This window comes from Protopterus annectens, chromosome 15.part0 (genome assembly GCF_019279795.1).
Source record: "Protopterus annectens isolate FY-2018-M chromosome 15.part0, PAN1.0, whole genome shotgun sequence".
NCBI lineage: Eukaryota > Metazoa > Chordata > Ceratodontiformes > Protopteridae > Protopterus > Protopterus annectens.
In genome coordinates this window covers 201219225-201234985 of record NC_056749.1, presented here as the reverse complement: position 1 = coordinate 201234985, position 15761 = coordinate 201219225, and positions in this window count along the sequence as shown.

Here is a 15761-nt window from a genome sequence, read left to right as displayed (position 1 = left end):
CTGGTTAAAACCTTATATCCCTGATAATGACATCCTTCCCCCAGGCTATAACATACTACGCCTAAATCACCCTAACCAAAAAGGAGGTGGCGTAGCAATACTTTATGCTAACCATCGCACCTTGACTATGCTACCCAAACCTTACCCCATCCTTTGCACCTGCTGAACTGATCATAGCAAATCTCAAAATTAATGACCACAACTCCATTACCATTGCTGCAATTTATATACTCTCTGGTGATAATATCCCCATTTTAGAAAATATCCTCTCCTACTTCTCACACAACTTTCACAATGAAAGCATTATTATTGGGGACGTGAATATCAACTGGTTATCTATCACTAATGACAATTCAAAAACTAACATTAACTTGTATGGCTTCTCTCAACTTATCGCCCACCCAACCCATTCGAATAACTCTCACACTACTCATACATTAATAGACTGGATTTTAGTATCCCAACCTTTGAAATACCATAGCCCCCAGACAATGCCAAACTGCTTAAGTGACCACTCTCCTGTAAAAGTGACTAGGTTCTCTCCCCAACTTTCAAAGCCACCCAGATACATCACCTGCCGCAAACTCTCAAACTTTAACCCTGACACTCTTAATGCCCTCCTCTCTGCAGTTGATTGGAACATTCTAAAATACCTGCCATTAGATGAAGCTGTCCTTTGCTTCAATTCTATCATTCTCAACATACTAGACTCTGTAGCTCTCATTCGTGCCATTCACATTAAATCAACAGTCTCACCCTGGCTGTCCAAAACTACTCTCAACCTTATGAAAAATAGAGATAAATTTTGGAAAAACTGGTCCCAAACTAAACTTCCTAAAGATCTACAAAAATATAGAGAAGCAAGAAACATATAAACTAAGACAAAAAAGACTTCAACCCTCCTACAGCACTAAAATCCAACTCAAAAAAATTCTGGCACTCAATTATTCAGATACTCCACCCAGGCAATCCTTCTCCCCCTAACCCATCCCCTGACAACACCCCTTTAGAAATTGCCTCCCTATTTAACTCCTACTTTATTGGCACCATATCCAAGCTATCAAACTCTAACACACCATCTACTTTAAATCCTCCAGTCACAAATCCTCCTTCACCCACATCCCTCTCAAACCAGTGCCAACTTCCTTCATCAAGACTTTACTATCCAACTTAAAACCCTGCTGCCCATCCACAGATAAAATTCCGCCCAACTTTCTGCAACTTGCATCAGAGACCCTTGCCCTACCAGTATCCATTCTAATAAATTGCTCTATCTCAGAAGGAGAAGTCCCATCCATTTGGAAGCAGTTTCATACCCTTCCAATACACAAGAGCGACAACTCCTCTGATATGTGTAACTTCCATCCCATTGCTATCCTGTCCCCTCTTTCCAAAGTCCTTGAAAAATGTGTTCACAAACAGGTCATGCAATATCTTTCTAAGCACAATCTTCTAACTCCTACACAACATGGCTTCAGACCTAGACATAGCACTACCACTGCACTCCAATCCTTTCTCCACAGTCTCTCAAGCCATGGATGACCACAAGCTAGTTTCTTGCTTATCTCTGGATATGTCCAAGGCATTTGATACAGTCTCTCATCCTCTCCTCTTAAATAAACTACTACAAGAACTAAACTCCCTTGAAGCTATTTATTTGTTCTCTAGCTACCTCTCCAATCGAACCCAATCAGTTAAATGGCAGACCGAACTCTCACCACCTCTACCAGTCCAAATGGGTGTGTCCCTTAAGGCTCCATTTTAAGACCATTACTTTTCAATATTTGCACTAACAATATATATACCTCTTCCCCCTCGACTTCCCTAGTTCAATATGCTGATGACTCGACCATTACTACTATAGCCAGCTCCCTCTCGGAGCTCCATTCTGCCACCCAAACTGCCTTTAACTCAATAGAATTTTGGCTTACTGACAATCAACTCATTCTCAATCCAAAAAAAACAAAACTGCTACTGTTCCTCCCTAAAACTCTGTCCTATATCAAATCTACTTTCTCCATTCTATCCCTTAACAATGCTTCCATACAAGTAGAATCCAGCACCAAACGCTTAGGAATCACCATAGATGACCAATTGAAGTTTGACATACATATCAATAATTGTATCAAAAAGACCCATCAAAAACTTGGACTGCTCTACAGATCAAAAAAAAATTCCTTTCCTCTGATGCCAAAATTACACTCTCCCAATCATAACTCCTAGCCAGTCTTATATATGATCCTTACTAATCTTGACTCTACCCTTCTTGCCAAGCTTCAAACTGCCTACAATAAGATAGCTCAATTTGCAGCAAATCAAAACTATAAATCCCATCACTGCATCTCACTTAATACTAATGAACTGGTTAGAACTACCTCACCTTCTTCTACTCTCTCAACTCTCCATTATTCATTCCATCCTTTACTTGCCATCATACTGTCCAACACTAGCACCACTTATTTCTTACTACTCTCTCTCCAGACAACTCAGAAGCTCGAACCAAAACTTACTCCAAATCTATAAAACCAAAACTGGATGTAAACTATATAGCTATCACCCATCTACAACCTGGAATAAACTACTCAATGCATTACTATGATTTAAAATGTATTCTTTCTCTCAGTGAAGTGGAGAATATATGTTTGCTTTTACATTTAGTATTAACAAATAATATCTTTATTTTTTATGGTACTCCATACAAACAGTTAACAGGAGTTGCCATGGGGACTTCTGTGGCAAACACTTTTGCGAATCTGGTATTGTTTCACTGGGAGAAAGAATACATTTTAAATCATAGTAATGCATTGAGTAGACACGTGAAAAGTTATGTTAGATTTGTAGATGACTGTTTTTTTATATGGGACGGTACGGAAGAAGAACTTCATACGTTTATAACATACATTAATAATACAACAAGTTTTTTTAGATTTAAAATGTGTTTTTCACCAAGTGAGATGGTATTCTTGGATGTAAAACTGTATAAGAAGAAGAATCAAATACAAACAATGGTGCATAAAAAGGATGTGCACACAATAAGATATTTAGAAAGTACTAGTATGCACCCACCACATGTATTTAAAGGCATAATGAAGTCACAGTTGATTAGAGTGAGTAGATTGACAACAGAAGAACAAGTATTTTTGAATGAGATAGCAGTCATGAAATTAGAATTTATAAAAAGTGGGTATGCAGAACACCTTATTAATAGAAATATTGAATTGGTAACACAGGGTAGAAATACTGATTATAAACCTATATTTGCAAACTATATGACTGATGTTGGCCACGTATTACCTACACCTATAATAAGGAAAGACACTACCATAAGATATATAACTACATATTCTGGTTATACAAATCAAATATGTAAAATAATTGAGAAAAACTGGCCTATTTTGATGGCTATGCCAGAACTTAGCAACCTAGCAGGGCCTAAACCAAGTTTTGCATATAGAAACCATCAGTCCTTAAAGAATATGTTGTGTTATAAGGACTTTGTGGAACAACAAAGTCCAATACATAATAAAATAGGGACTTATAAATGTTATAACTGTACTTGTTGTGGGGACATCTTAGAAGTAGATTGTTATTTTAAGCATCCAGTCACTAATAGGAAATTTCAGTTTTATTGTAATGCTAATTGTAATACTACGAAGTTAGTGTATCTTGCTACTTGTACGTTATGTCAGGCGTTCTATGTCGGAAAGACTATACGAAGGCTTAAAGATCGCATTATAGAGCATAGATCAGAGATAAATAGGCAGGTACAAACCAATGCTTTATACAAGCATATACTAGAATTTAACACACATAGTTTCAAATTCAGATGTATTGATATAATACAAGTGGGTACGAGGGGGGGTGATGTTAACAACCATTTAGAACTAAGGGAGTTAGAGTGGATAATTAGGTTGCAAGCAGAATCCGCCCCTGGTTTAAATAATGCTACCAGCATAAAACCTATATTAGTAAAGCGACAAATGAATAGTTTATAATAGGTTAGGTTAGTATTACCATTTTTTCATGATGAACTGACAAATCAGGTTTTGATGTAAAGTATTATGTCTTAAAATTGTTATACTATTTAATATATATTTGTCTTTTATAATGAAGTGTATGAAATGATTTTTCTGAATTTATTTTATTTTATTTTTTTTATTTTTTATTTTTTATTGGTTGGTTTGGTCATGTGATTTTAACTGTTCCTCTATTTAAATGTGAAGAGATGAGAATTATGTATGCTGATGAAGGGTTGAGAGCCTGAAAGCTTCATTAAAAGTCTAGCGTTTCTGAGACTATTGTGTGTTTTTAAAGTCAAAGATGTCCCCAGCACAGGGCATAGAGTTTATAGGAATGCAAACAGCTGCTTTGCCTCCACAGCGGATAATATCCTTGAGACAAGAAATTCAACTGTTACTGGAGATGCCAAATCCACCTGCTCACCTAGTTTTGAGGGCCCTAGGGTCCATGTCAGCTGCCATTCTCCTAGTTACATTGGTAAGGTTCTTCATGCGAGTACTGCAATGGACTCTAGCAGTCCAATGGTCCATTCTGTATCATCCGCTATCTGCCCCCATCTGTCTAACTGTGATCTGCAAGCGTCACCTCCAGTGGAGGATGCTTTCAAATGATATCTATCTTGGCAGGCCGTTCCCCCTCCCCCCCATAGCCAGTGTGACCACGGATGCTTCCCTGGTGGGGTGGGTGGGGGGGCATTATCAAGGACGACTGGTCCAAGGTACATTGTCTACAACAGAGACCAAATTACAGATAAATGTCCTGGAGATGAGGGAAATCCTTCTGTCTTTGCAAGCCTTTCAAGACTGACCCCCTTTGGGAACAATTGCAGTTCAAACAGACATGACAGTAGCCGGGTATATCAACAAGCAGGGGGGAACGATGTCATCACCTTTATTACAGGGAGGCCATGAGGGTGTGGGAATGGGCAATCTCTTCAACCCACTTTCTCATTGCAACACACATTCCTGGGGAGACCAATGTTCTGGTGGACAGACTGAGCAGATCTATCTTGAGTCCACATGAGAGGTCCATGAATTAGTCAGTAATGGACCAGATATTCAGCCGATGGGGCCAACCCTGCTGCAGTCTTTTTCTTTCCCCTGAACAACAAGTGCAACAAGTACTTTGCTCTAGTTCCCCCATTGGGAGTCATCCAGGGACACTCTAGTCCACAATTGGCCCCTGGGTCTCTTGTATGCTTACTCTCCTATTCCTCTTATGCCCAAAGTCCTACAGAAAGCCAGCAGGTTGAAGAGCACTTTGATTCTCATTGCCCCTTTCTGGCCTTGTCAGGAATGGTTCCCATTCTTACAGTCTCACAGCAAGTATACCCCACTGATACTGGATCCGATTTCCCTTCCATCTGAGCATCCCAATTTCAGATCCCTAAGGTTAACCTCTTGGTTTATCTACTTTCAATGATTCTACGAAAGTCCCGGCTAGCTTTCCTGGTTTGAGAAATTATACTTGCTCCCCAAAAGCCTTCCACAAAAAAGGTTTACAGTAGCAAATGGAAGAGATTTTCAATTTGGACATCGAAACAGAATATTGATCCCTGTTTAGCTTCTACTTCAGATATATCCTGTTCCGAAGTTCCCTTTATCAAGAAGGGGGCTATTTTTTCCACCACAAAGTTGCAACTGGCAGCAGTTGCAAATTTTCATCTCCACTTTCAATATCCAGGTTATGTAGAGCCTTTATGAAAGTTTTTTTTCTACTTAGGCCTCCAGTAAAAGATCCGTCTTCTCCTTGGGATCTCACCATTGTGCTTCAAGGCCTTACTCAGAAACTGTCTGAGCTTATGAATTCTTGTGACATGAAATTTCTGTCTTGGAAAACTATTTTCCTATTGGCCATCACAAGAGTTTCTGAGCTGCAAGCTTTATCATCCAAACCGCCTTACATTATGTTTTTCAAAGATATGTTTTCTTTAAGAACAAATCCTACCTTTATACCTAAAGTTGCTACAGAGACTAATGTTAACTAAGCTATTCATTTGCCAGTCATTTTCCCCAATCACACAAACAAAGGCAAAGATGTGCTGCATTTGTTGGATATACATAGGCAGTTGTGTTTCTGTTTACATAGAATGAAGCCATATAGGAAATCTGAGCAGATATTTCTTTATCACCTAATCGAGTAGGTGAGGCAGTGTCCAAAATCAATCTAACAAACTGGATTACTAATTGTATTTCTACTGTTTTATGCCATGAATGGCATGCAGCTTCCCCATCTCCCAAGAGCTCTACCAGGTCGATGTCTGCCTTGTCTGCTTTTTCAGCCAGACGCCCTATTGATGAAATTGGTGCAGCAGCAACTTTGTCCAAGTTTTATACATTTGTTTCTCATTGCAAATTGGATGCTGTATCTAGGAGCAGAGCATCCTTTGGGTCCATGGTGCTCATCCATGTCCTTCCATGAGGGCCACCCAGGATTTACGTAGCTGGGGATTTTGACCAAAGAGTGAGAAAGAATGAAATGGACAACATCAGATTTATAAGTTATGTACTTACCATAACTTTGGCATCTGAGTTGTCCAGTTTCATTCTGCCTCAGGTCACATCCCCCAACCTAAACAGGTGAGAGTGATCTAGAAGATGTAGGAACCCAAAGGTTCCTGGTTTGAGCTCCAGATTTTTATATATATATATATATATATATATATATATATATATATATATAGTCATGAAGCACGTAATGGTATGTTTGCCATTTTCTGCTGTGGCATTTGTATATATATATATATATATATATATATATATATATATATACAAACGCCACAGCAGAAAATGGTAAACATACCATTACGTGCTTCATGGCTGCCAGTTGTAACCGTAGTCATTTCACTTCTAATTTACTATACTACAAAATAACTCATCTTAGTGTAGTGAAGTGTGATCTTGGAGTTGATATATTTAAGTAGCAGGGGATGTGGGGGGTGCATGGGGGCTTGCCCCTCCAGCCTATACTTTGCAAAGAGTAATATGTTTCTGTATGTAGTTGTGCTGCAATATAGTTAATGTTGCTGTCCTGTGTTTTTTTGATATTTTGAGTTTTCAGTATTTTGAGCTTTAGAGATTTTGGTTTTAATATTTTGAATTTAGAGATTTTGAGATTCAAGATTTAGAAGCGGACCCATATATATATATATATATATATATATATATATATAACACACACATATATATGTATGTGTGTATTGTTCCTGTTGACAGCTATTGTAGATTTATGTAAACAGGGCAGCAAGCTCGATCTGAGCAGGTTAGAGGAGAAGTGAGGTGTTATGGGAGAAAGTGGAGCTCAAGGCTCAAATCATAAGTCCTGAGAAGCGGCTGAGTCAGATCCAAGATCAGATCCAGAGACCCAAGAGTGAGGAAGAATGAAATTGGACAATACAGAAGATGCCAAGTTTTGGTAAGTACATAACTTCTAATTTTGGTGGTTGCAGTCTTAAATACAGATACTTTAAAGAGATCTTTTTTTTAATATACAGGAAAAAGTTTAACTGCAGATTGGGAGGTGAATTAGTTGTAGATGCGCACAGGCACTCACACAGCCTTTCTCCATTATATACACACATATTTCTATACATACATGTAAGATGTGTGCTACACACATGTATGTCATATCTCTCTGTGTATGTGTGTGTGTGTGTGTATATATATATATATATATATGTGTTGTGTAAAAGGAGAGAGTGAGTTAGTCATTTTGATTTCCCCTTCCCAATGTTTTATTAAATGAGCAGCTGTGTAAGGACAAGAAAAAAACATTTTCTGACTTGAAATGCGACAGACATCTTTGATAATACATGTAAGTCATCTCAATATGTAAAATGGTATAAACAACCAACATTTAAAGTTTAAAGCTTAGCATTTCAGTACGGTGGTGTTGCTTATGTAAATGTGTTTGAAGAGGTGAGAACTGGATTTGAACCGTTGACTGATGTAATTGCTTTGTTTTGCTATGAAAGGCATGGCTACATTGTAAGCAGCTGTGAATCGGTGCAAGTTTTCTTCCTGTCTCTAATAAAGAGAGTGGAAAACAGATTCACACCTCCATCTTTTTTATTAACACATGTTGAGCTCCTGACATCAGCAGGGCTAATTACCCATACAAGTTAGTAGTACCTGACAGGGTAAACTACAGATTTCTCCTGTGTCTGTCATATATAATGCAGAGGGAAAAAAAATATTCTGCAAGATGTGAGAAGTTAAGCTTAAACAAAGGTGGGTGGGCTTTGCCTTCCTTTGATTTCAAGGCAAAGAAATGAATTTTTTATAAAGTGCTAGCAAGTTTCTGGTACCTACACAATAATGAGATCATAGTGTAGGGAGGAAAAGCAACTTAAGGTCTGAGTTAAACTGCAGGAGAAGGTGAAGTTTTCCTTTAAAAAGTAAAACGTCATGGACATTCAAAAGACATGTTGCTGAAACACTGCATGTACTTAATGATGCATCCCACAGGCTATCATTGCAGGATGTTTAAGATATCAGTATCACACAATGAAAACTCTAGCTTGGCTGAGTTTTTCTTGCAGTTTTTGCTGAGTGGTTTGTGTGACCTTTTTACTATACTGGGAGATTTCCAATCTTATATGAGGCATTGTGGAGGCATCTTGAAACCTGTCTGGGAATAATGGCTTGTGTGATATCAGGTAAGTAATGAATTGTTGAACTTCTCTGTTAATCAAGGAATGTCAATAGCACACACTGTTTCAACTTCAAGGATGCTCAAAAGTGTACTTGGTATAAAATCACTTTTGGCCACAAAAACGATTGCTGGCTTCTGTTTTAATCATGGACTATCCACAAAAATCATCATATTGGAACACAAATATTGATTAATGCATTTAATAGATCATCATCTCAGGCCAAGTATCAGTGATAGACTTTATAGTCATGTCATGAGACACGAGGCCATGCATTCAAGATACTCAAAGTCATGACAGGTACTAAGCTGTCACACTGATAATCCCCTGATGGGGCGTTTGATCAAATGGCTGGGGCAGCAGCTGGACAAATTCTGGAAGCCCAGATGTGTAGTGACTGTGCCTAGGAATGCCTAAATGATGATTTGTGCAGGAAGAGTTCCACTCCCTTCACCAGAAAATATTTTCCCATGTAGATGGACAGGTCAGTGATGAAGATTCTGAATGGACCCTGTTCAAGACCTAAACAAATGAGAAATCAGCAAAGAGCTATGGATAAAAGGTAGTTTGCACTTGTCATGGCATCCCCCTTTGAACAACAGCAATGAGATAAAAAAGGTCTTTATGCAGTGCCTGCAGGGGATGGTCCCCTGAGTCAAACTGATAGGTAACAACAATGCCAGAAGGTAATACCTGCTTAGTCCATGAAGTGAAAGCCCAGGTGCAATGGAGAATAACACTGGCTTCAAAGATGTATTGGCAAACCATCCAGTAACTCAGGATGATAAACAACAAGCCATGAAATGATAAAATAACTTCTCTTCTCTACTTTTCTTCCTGTTGCAGTTGGAGTATTCCAAGGTTTCATCCTTGGTCCGCTACTGTTCAATATTTTCATTAATGATTTCACAAAGGTAGTAAACCGGCCTCTGTCATTCAGAAAGTGAACAACTCCACCCTGTACTGTGCTGCTCACTCTCTGGAAATAATTCACAAACAAACTCAGGAATCCCTTCTGTCTGTGAAAACATGAAAGCAGTATACTACCATGGTTATTCTCGCATAGAAGTGGTAATCCTAACTAGGGGCATTGTTGAGAAAAGGAAGGAACACTGAGGAACTGCTTAATGCAGTGGACATGCCCTCTTTTGATTGCCAAAAGCAGATGAAGGAATGGGATCCAGTTCAGTGGATGAAGTTACTGCAAGTAAATAGTTCTGGTCTGGCAAGTATACAGGATCCATCCAGAAATGCTGATAGCACTGGACATTGATAAACAGTAGTGAGTAACACAAATGTGGAAGGCTAAGACTGTACCTCTGTATTGGCAAATAGGGGTAATAGTATACATTTTCTTGAAGACGCTCTTATGGTAACAGAAGGCTCAAACTTCGTAGCCTTCCTAGGAATGCATGATGTTCATGGTATTTTTCACTGTTGCTATAATTTAGCAATATGAATTATACTCTGTTAGGGATATAATAGGCAGCTTCCAAAACTTCAGGGCACCTTCCACATGCCAAAATTGCCAGGCAGCTCAAGCTGAGCTGACTAAAAGAAAAGTTTAAGTGCCAAGGGTTGGGAGGGTGGTCTAATGGTTAAGGTGTTTGCCTTACAAACACAAGGTGCAGGGTTTGAGTCTCACAAGAGATAATTGGCTAGGCTTGAAATGGCTTGCAAGGGCAATTAGCTTAGTACTAATCCGTGAACCTGAGCCCTTCAGAACTTTACTGCTGCAAAAGATAATGGTCTTCTAAGGCTTTCAAGGATCAACAGTAGACTTGATATTGTTCCTTGGCAGGGCAGATAAGTTCCCTTTTAGGAAAAAAAAATTATTTTCTACACATTCTTTGTTTTATTACTTCTGTTTTCAGTAAAGTTATTTTAAAGCTGTGAGTTTTGTGTTTTAATGGACTGTCACAAGACTGTATCATATTGAAGTACTCTCTTTTTCTTGTCAGTTTAAAAGTTGTGTAAAGTAACTGCAAAAAAAACATTTTTTACTGTGAAGAAACTTTTTTTTTTTGCTTACATATTGTTTTAAAGTGTTTTTTTACTGTAAAAAGTGACTTTAAGACTTCTAGTTTTCACTGCCATTTGCTGCTTGTTTTTCCTGGGAAAGGCACCATTTTCAACTTAACCATGGGACAAACTACAGGTCCCATGGTTGGTCCTTCTTGCAGCCACAAAAAAGAGAAAGTGAAACAAACAGCCTTTGCCCCCCACAGCAAGCTAACAATTTGTTTCAAAAGATTGATGACTCTACTGTGGCCGTTTGTTGTACCTCAGACCAGTCATCTTTTACACCGTATCCCTCTGGTGTAGCACCTACAGCCACTATGGACCAGAGGTTAGCTGTTGGGGTCCCCTCAGTGGGCAAGGGAGAGGTATTCTTGTCAGTGGGGACAGGGAAGGCTTCACTGTTGTCAGGATGCTGTTCACATCCCTGGAGAAGCTGCTTCTGCTGCTGTTAGTAACACAGGTGGCCTGATTTTTCCTGTCAAAAATAAACAGAAAACTAAGCATGTCTATTCCTCCTCAAATGTCCTTAGACAGTAGTTTACTGGGTCTGGTTTAGGGTTTAATTCAAGCAATTGATCCTGCTTGTAATTTCTGGTAAAAGAAAGAGGGATGCCTCTTTTCCTAAAGAGATTCAAGATTCTGAATCTGAACAGGAAGGAGAAGGGGCAGGTAGTGTTTTCTCTTTAAATTTCTGATTTATATGCAGAGGAGAGCCCAGTTTCTGATTTTCCCTGTGGGGGCTTCTCTTTCTCTGAGACTATTGCTATAATGTGCAAATGTTTTCAGTGGGAGAGCCTTAAGGTTTCCCAGTCCTTGAAAAAATCCTCAATTGTTACAGAAGGAATTTCCAAAACCTACACTCATTCCTTCTGTTCTGTCTGCTTCAGAGGATGCTTGTTTGTTATTGCTTACAGTTTTCCTGTTAGCCAGCTGCCCTAAAAAGGCAGATTGGATGTATGAAGTCCCTCAGTCTTTTAAGTTTTTATACACTATTCCCAAACATGACCCAGCAGCTACAGGTTTAGTTAATTCCACTGCACTATAAACACTTAATTCCAATCCTACTGTTTCTGATAAGGATGGGAAAAGTATTGATAAGTATAGGACAAAAGTATAATCTTCAGAATTTTGAATTATCAGGCTCATGTGTTAGTTTTCTCTGGTTAATTGTGAAAGTATGAGGAATGTTTTATCTGCAGTTTCTTACTGTGAGGAAAAAATCTGGTTTAATTTAGTTTCTTCCATTGCACGGGCCACTGTTTACACTGTGTGTATGACTCTGACACTTCTTCCAGGACTATTGCCACTGGTACTGTTTTGAAATTTTCATGGCTGCATTTTCAGAACCTCCCAGATGAATACAAAAATAAAATATTAATTCCCCTTTGGACAGAGGTTTAGTTTTTGGTTCCTCTGCTGCAGAGGTGCTCAAAAAGTGTGATGATCCAGGGAATCGCTAAGATTCTTTTAGCCTTTCCTTTCTAAAATTTTCAAGGTATTCTCATACTCTGCATCTAGTTTTTCCTTTCCTGGGGGGGGGGGGGGGTCATTCCTTATCCTCCAGATCAGACTTTTGTTTCTCTAGTTTTTCATCACATTCTGCTCCAAGGAGTGATATAACCAGTTTCTCCTTAACACTTTGAGAAGAGGTTTGATTCAAGGATGCACTTGCTGTCAAAGAAAGAAAATGCCTGGAGACCAATTCTGGATCTTTCTTAAACCCGTTTGTGATGGTACCCAAATTAAAAATTGTCAGTTCTTAATTTGTTTACTACCTCTAACTCTTTCAAGTTTCCTGGCAACATTAGACTTTAAAAGATGCTTATCACATGCCTATTCATCCAGACTTCAGACATTTCTTAAGGTTTTGTATGTCTGGATCACATCAGTTTTCTGCCTTACCCTTTGGACTATGCATTGCACCAAGTGTGTTTACAAAGCATCTAGCTCCAATTATAGAGCATTGCAGGCTACAGGGTATTCACATTTTGCCATATATAGACAACTTGTTTATCTTTGCAGTCTCTTTCAAAAGTGTGGGGAATATCTGTCTTGGGTGAGAGATCTCTAACGCAAGCTGGGATTCCAAGAGAACATTAAAAAGTCTTTCTTGACACCTTCACATAAGATTGTGTTCCTGGGCTGCCAACTATACACCTCAGTTCAAAGAACATTTCTTCCACAGGGGAAAAAAAAATCTGTATCTAGAATATATTTTGATGTGTTTCTAAGGTTTTCCACTCAAACATTGGTCACTTTGAGGGAATACCTCAGATTTTGGGTCTTTTGGCTACTGTGATTTTCATGATTTGTCTGGCAAGACTCCATGTGAGAAATATACAGTAGTATCTGAAGTCTGTTTGGTCCTGGCAACAACCTTTGACACTTCAAATCCCAGGGCTGGGGTTTATTAGAAAAAAATCATTTGGCGGAGACTACAAATATCCTTAAATCCAGATCTTCCCTTCTCCTTCCCACTTCCAAAGCCGTCAGTCACTGCAAATGCCTCTGACTTTGCTTGGAGAGCAGTTTCAGGAGGGGTAAAAGTGCAGTATGTCCTGGACACCAAGGAGAGAGACAAGCACATAAATAGCAGATATGCTTGCCCTGATCAAGGCACTCAACTCTCTGAAACATATTTTTTCCCTGGGACCTTTTAAAAGTTATACAGACAATACCACAATCATGTGGTGCATTAACAAGCTATTCTTGTTAGCTTGGGATGTAGCTTCACAGCACAATCTCACTCTATAGGCATCTGACATTCTGTCATAGCAAAATTGTGAGGCAGACAAACTCAAGAGGACCATGGCAGACCTTCACATATCAAAACTAGTTCAGGGGTCTTCCAAGATTTGATCCATGTGTGGGACGTTCCTCAAATTAGACCTCTTTGTCTCCTGTCTGAACATTCAACTGGCTAGATATTGTTCCAGGGCTCTATGCAAGAAGACCTGGAATTCAAATGCCTTTTTTTCATTGGCGAGGAGTTTTCCTGTACGATTCAGAAAGAATCCCCTAAGGGCATTGTGGTGATTCCCTTTTGGCTTGAGCAACTGTGGTTCTTCCTTTTTGGAAATGGCCAGGGGAAATTACCACGAGATTTCTCATAGACTGGATCTACTCACACAAGAACAGGGGTATTTGATAAACCCCAACATCAGTCTACTTCAGTTGACTGCCTGGATGATAGTGCCTTAATTTCTTTTAGGCAGTTATTTACTGGGGATGTGCAGCAGGTACTAATGGAGACAAGAAAGCCTGCTACTAGAAAATCATATATTAGCAAATGGAAAAGGTTTTCTAGTTGGTGCTGTACAGCAGGGGCTAATGGAGGCAAGAAGGCTTGCTACTAGAAAATCATATGTTAACAAAGCTAAAAGGTTTTCTAATTGGTGGCAATAACATAACCAGCACCCATTTAAGGCTAGTTCTCTGTGTTTACAATATTTGTGAGAGTTACTATCCTGTGGCCTTCTTATTCCTCTGTTGAAGTTAATTTATCTGCCATTTCAGCATGTCTGCCCATGGTTCTACCTCTTTCTGCAGTTTGTTTTTCTTTTGGCTTTTTCCGGTTAGGGGTCGCCACAGTGGAACTCTGGTCTGCTAATGATTGGCAGTAGATTTTTTATGGGTGCCGACGTGCTAGCTCGACGCCCAACCTTCAACAAGGCACGCCCATTCTACGCATGTCTTTCGAATGCCATTCGACTGCGGGAAGGAGATGCAGACTCCACGCAGTGGCTGTGAGTCAGGAGCCACATAATTCCTTCATGGCCCCGGAATCATAGATCATGTGTTTGGAAGGGTTATGAGAGTTTCAGTGCTGAATATGTGTGTTTTTTGGCCTTTGAAAAGCCATATGGCTATGTTGCACAGAATGTCTTATAGGAAGTGCTACAACAATAATGGGTCCCAATGCTGCTTCTTAAAGCTGATGTTCTTCGTGTTTCACTGTTGCAGTCATCACAGTTGGGTTATCTGCCTGCAGGTAGCCCTCAGTCAGCAAGAATCCCAGAGACTTAGTATTTCTACTTAGTATTTCTGCGTCAGCTGCTGTCGTTCCAGGACTGACATCAGGTTATCAGGGGTATAAAAATAGGCAGCTGATGCCATTATATCAGTCTTTCTTACTGAGGATTCCAAAGCAGAAGCAGTTCACATGAGTGCTGGTCAGCCGCTACCTGAGTTTTTGTTTCTGAATTGAATTATCTTGAAGTCTTCTAAAGCCATGTACCCCTTTGGGGATCCTTTTTTTTTTTTTTGCTCTAATCGATGTCAGAAAAAGTTAACAGTTGTCTTGCCTGTGGAAAGCAAATACCACACAGAGATTTCCATTCTTACTGCGTCACCTGTTTAGGCCCAGACCACGACGTACCTCGCTGTCGGTTTTGTGCCTTGTTCAATGCCCAAACTATTCGTCATTGAGCCCTTATTCTCACTAAATACTTTTGTTCTCGATCTCTGTATTCTGAAATGGCTTTGGTAAGCCATCCGACTACCAATCTTCTGAAAAAATATAAGGATAAAGACAGAGACAAGACCGCACAGGTCCAAAGCTGCTGATGATGCTTCCGTTAAGCTAGTCGCCAGTTCACCGATACTCAATGAGGCGCTTTCATAGGTTCATAGGTTGGTATTAGGCTATCCGCCCTAGGGCCTATACAAGCCTAGCCATAACAATTCCCTGGCTGTTTCTTCCCACAATATTTACTTCCCTGGACCCCTGTCTAGCTGGGCGACTGACGTGATCCCCGGGGTGAATTTCCTATCTCCCATCCAATCGTCAAGGTTCCTTTTGAAGAGAACCAAAGAGGAGCTCTGCTTGACATGTATGGGCAGTCTATTCCAGAGTCTGGGGAGTCTCTGGGTCAGGAACCTATCCCTCCAGCATGTTTTGTTCATTGTGATGACAAGGTTTAGATTCCTGTAGCATGTGGCTCTGAGGGATTGGGATTTCTTTAAGTGTAGTATGTCCAACAGCTCTGTGTTTGACATGGCCGTGTATGTTAAGCAGAGATTGCCTCTTGAGTAGACGATATGCAACAGAGTTTAGCTGAAGTTTTAT